The 5,020-nt window shown below is 35.6% G+C and overlaps 1 non-coding gene across 1 annotated transcript; it reads left to right on the top strand.

The window, feature by feature from the left end:
- The first annotated feature begins 333 nt into the window (after positions 1-333).
- On the top strand, positions 334-440 carry LOC132651687 (U6 spliceosomal RNA). Its single transcript, XR_009589270.1, has one exon. It is a non-coding gene; the product is annotated as a U6 spliceosomal RNA (small nuclear RNA).
- Positions 441-5,020: the final 4,580 nt, after the last annotated feature.

Genomic DNA, 5,020 nt, shown 5'->3' with positions numbered 1-5,020 from the left:
AACCAGACACCTCTCTAGCACACTCTCTGTGTCTCTTTTAGTCTTCCTCTCTCTCCTCACTCCTTATGGTTCAGTATGAAAAGCTTTCAGATTTGGTGAAGGACTACAACATAAAGACTGCGTGCTGACATGACCTCATGGAATGGTCTCTTTAAAAGTATATACTATGTCCCAATGAAATGCTTTTTGTTCAAAGGTTTGCCTTGGTCAGGGAGCATTTTCACAGAAAATAATTCACTGTTCATTTAACAAATAATAATAGAATCTGTGATATGAAACTAATAAGTCAAGGACACTTGACTTTATTAATGACCACTTGAAAAAATTTATGTGGTGCTCATTTCAGCAGCACATATACCATAATTGGAACAATACAGAGAAGATTAGCATGACCCCTGTGCAAGGATGACATGAAAATTTGTATAGCATTCCATATAATTTTAGAGAAATTAAATAATACCCAAATAGAGGAAATTGTTTAGAGAAAGAAGTTAGGGAAGACAAATAGGAACTACAGAGGTAAGCATAGCCAATAGACTACAAGAGATGGAAGAAAGAAACTCAAGTATAGAAGATAGTATGGAAGAAATTGATATATTTGTCAAAGAAATGATAAATCTAAAAATATATATTTATATCCTGATAAAGACTGTCCAAGAAATTTAGGACAAAACAAAAAGACAAAACATAAGAATAATGGACCTATCTGCATTGCACATGAGGCACGCTGAGGTTGGCTACCCAGAGGCTATTTTAAGCTGGGGGCTGGCTTTCCCCAGGATCAGAAGATTGTTCAAGGTTCCTGAATAAACTGCATTGAGAAGAACAAAAAAAAAAAATCAGAAACAATGAGAGGAGGACCTCCCCTATCAGTGGAATTGGGGAGAGGCATGCATGAAGAAAGGGGGGGGAAGGGTGGGACCGGGAGGGGAGGACAGAGGGGCTCCTTATGGGGGGATACAAAAGGAATAAAGTGTAATTAATAAAAGTTAAATAAAAAAATAAAAAAAGAATAATGGAATAGAGGAAAAAGAAGATTCTTTCCACCAAGGCCCAGAAAATATTTTCAACAAAATCACTGAAGAAAGTTTCCTCAAGTTAATGGAGAGGCCAATAAGAATAGAAGAGATCTACAGAACACCTAATAAATTAGTCCAGAAAAAAAAATCACCCTTTCACATAATCAAAACAGTAAGTATACAGAACAAAGAAGAAATATTAAAAGCTGCAAGGGAAAAAGGCCAAGTAACATATAATGGCAAACCCATCAGAACCACACCTGACATCAAAACAGAGACTATAAAAGCCAAAAGGGCCTGGATGAATATCATGCAGGCCATAAGAAAATACAGACGTCAACCCAGGCTACTATACCTCGCAAAACCCTCAGTCCTTATAGACAGAGAAAACAAGATATTCAATGAAAAAAAAATGCAGACATACCTACACACAAATCCAGTGTTACAGGAGATACTAAAAGGAAAACTACAACCCAAGAATACTAGCTATTTACAAGAAAACACAGGAAATGATTAACCTCACTACAAACAAAAAGCAACCAAGCACACAAACTTACTACCACAGCTAATATCAAAATCAAAGGATCTAACAGCCACTGGTCATTTGTCTCTCTCAACATCCATGGACTCAATTATGCAATAAAAAGACACAGACAAACAGAATGGATATGTAAACAAAACCCAGCAATCTGTTCTGACCTAAGTCACAAAGATAGACATTACCTGAAGGTAAAGGCTAAAAGATTTGTTTCCAAGCAAATGGACCAAAGAAGCAAGCAGGAGTAGCCATTCTAATATCTGATAAAATAGACTTTCAACCAAAATTAATAAAAAGAGATCAGCAAAGACACATAATCCTCATCAAGATAAAATTCCATCAGGAAGGCATTACAGTCCCGAACATCTATGCCCCAAATACAAGGGCACATTTGTAAAACAAACATTAATAAATTTTAAACCACACATAGATTCCCACACATTAATAGTAGGAGACTTTAACAACCCACTCTCAACAAAGGACAGGTCAGTAAAACAGCAATTAAACAAGGAAACAATATCTCTGACAGAGATAATGAATCAAATGGGCCTAACGGACAATTACAGAACCTTACACCCAAACACAAAAGAATTTACCTTTTTCTCAGCATCTCATGAAACCTTCTCCAAAATAGAGCATACAGATGGTCACAAAGCAAGCCTCAACAGACACAAGAAGATTGGTATACATGTATCTTATCTGATCACGATGGAATAAAGCTGGACCTCAAAAACACAGAAATAGCAAAAACCTACACACACATGTAAACTGACCAGCTTGCTACTAAAAGATAGCTGGGTCATGGAAGAAATAAAGAAAGAAATTATAGTCTTCCTAGAGCTCAATGAAAATGAAGGCACAACATACCCAAACTTGTGGGACACAATTAAAGTAGTGCTAAAAGTTCATAGCACTAAGTGCCTTCAAGAAGAAATGTGAGACATCTCATTCAAGCAACTTTATAGCTCACTTAAAAACTCTAGAAAAAGAAGAAGCAGACACACCAAGAAGGAGCAGACGGTTGGAAATAATCAAACTCAGGGCTGAAATCAGTCAATTAGAAAAAAATAAAACAATTCAAAGAATCAATGAAACCAAGAGCTGGTTCTTTGAGAAAATCAACAGGATAGACAAACCCTTAGCCATTCTAACTAAAAGTGAGAGATACACCATCCAAATCAACAAAGTCATGAATGAAAAGAGGGACATAACTGCAGACACTGAGGAAATCCAATCATTAGAACTTATTTCAAAATTCTATATGTCACAAAAAATTGAAAATCTAAATAAAATGGGCAATTTTCTTGATAGATTCAACTTTCCAAAGCTGAATTAAGATCAGGTATACATATTAAATAGTCCTATATTCCCTAAGGAAATAGAAGCTGTCATCAAAAGTCTATCATCCAAAAAGATCCTAGGACCAGATGGTTCAGCACAGAATTCTACCAGACTTTCAAAAAAGAGCTAATGCCAGTTCTCTTCAAACTATTCCACAAAATCGATAGAGAAGGAAGACTACAAAACTCATTCTATGAAGCCATTGTCATGTTGGTACCTAAATCTCACAAGGACCCAACAAAGAAAGGGAATTTCAGGCCAATTTCCTTTATGAACTTTGTTTCAAATATACTCAACAAAATACTTGCAAACTGAACATCAAAGATATCATGACTAATGATATCTTTGACAATGCCCAATTAGGGTTTATCCCAGGTATGTAAGGGTGGTTCAGTATATGGAAATCCAACAATGTGATCTACCATAGTAACAAACTGAAAGAAAAAAACAAAAAACAAACAAAAAAACACATGATAAACTCCTTAGATACTGAGAAAGCATTTGACAAAAACCATAATCCATTTGTGGTTAAAGTATTGGCGAGATCAGGGATACAAGGCACATATCTAAATATAGTAAAGGCAATATACAGCAAGCCTATAGCCAACATCAAACTAAATGTAGAGAAACTTAAAGCAATCCTACAGAAATCAGGGACAAAGCAAGGCTCCTCATTTGCTCCATATCTCTTCAACAAAATTCTGGAAGTCCTTGCTAGAGCAATAAGACAACTGAAGAAGATCAAGGGGACACAAATCGGAATGGCAGAAGTCAATTTATCCCTATTTGCAGATCACATACCTGAGTGACCCCCAATATTCTACTAGGAAACTCTTACAGCTGATAAACACCTTCAGCAAAGTTGCAGGTATAAAAATAACTCAAAAAAAAAATCAGTAGCCCTTCTGTATATGAAAGACAAAAGGGCTGAGGAAGAAATTAGTGGAAAAAATTACCCACGGAAGACATAAAATACCTTGTTGTAACCCTAACCAAGCAAGTCAATGACTTGTATGTAAAAAACTTCAAGACTCTGTAGAAGAAAATATCAGAAGATGTGAAGACCTCCTATACTCATGCCTTGGCAGGATTATCTTTGTAAAAATGGCCATCTTACCAAAAGCAATCTACCAAATCAATAGAATTCCCACCAAACTGACAACATAATTTTTTACAGAAAATTTGAAAGAAAAATTCTCATTTTTTACGGAAAAACAAGAAACCAGAATTGCTAAAACAATGCTCTACAATAAAAGATCTTTTGGAGGTATCTCCATCCTTGATCTCAAGTTGTACTATAGAGCAACAGTAATAAACACTACATGGTCTCTCATAGAAACAGAATGGTTTTTCAATGGAACCAAATAGAAGATCCAGAATTAAACGCACATACTTATGGACACCTGAGTTTTGACAAAGATACCAAAAAAAAAAAAAAAATGGAAAAATGAATGCCTACAGATTGGGAAAGAATCTTCACTGACCCTCTATGTGACAGAGGGATTTTATCAAAAGGAAGGAGAGGAAGACCTCCCCTATCAGCAGATTTGGGAAGGTGCATGCATGGATAAGTAGGAAGGATCATGGCTTTGGGATAGGAGGAAGGAGGGGTTTATTGAGGTATACAAAGTGAATAAAGTGTAATTGATAAAAATTAAAATAAATAATATGAAAAAGTATAATTACTTTAGGTGTTAATTATAGGAGGGTATGCTTAGAGGTTGATATGCCAATAAAAGTAAACAGACAGAATGGAGACTCTGTCTCTTGGTGTCTGTCAATTTATATGTGTTTTTTTTTTCTTTTGAGTTTGGTCTTAATATTTCTGAATCTGTTTCTCTAGCTCTTTGTCTCTCTTGCTCTTTCTGTCACCCTCTTTCAGCCTGCCACTTGTTTTTAATTATGAAAAGCTCTCAGTTCGGCTGAAGGACTACAACAAGATGACTGCTTGCCAACATGACATTCTGGATTGTTTCTGTAAAAATATAAGCAAGGTCCCAATTAAATGCTCTTTGTTCAATGATTTGCCTTGGTCAGGGAGCATTTTTGCAGTACATAATTCACTGACTGAGGACATATGTGTGCATTTAACAAATAATAATAGAATCTGTCAAAATGTGAA

Source organism: Meriones unguiculatus, assembly GCF_030254825.1.
Source record: "Meriones unguiculatus strain TT.TT164.6M chromosome Y unlocalized genomic scaffold, Bangor_MerUng_6.1 ChrY_unordered_Scaffold_23, whole genome shotgun sequence".
Classification (NCBI taxonomy): domain Eukaryota; kingdom Metazoa; phylum Chordata; class Mammalia; order Rodentia; family Muridae; genus Meriones; species Meriones unguiculatus.
Note: the sequence above shows the minus strand (reverse complement) of the source record. Positions and strands in the feature narration are given on the sequence as shown.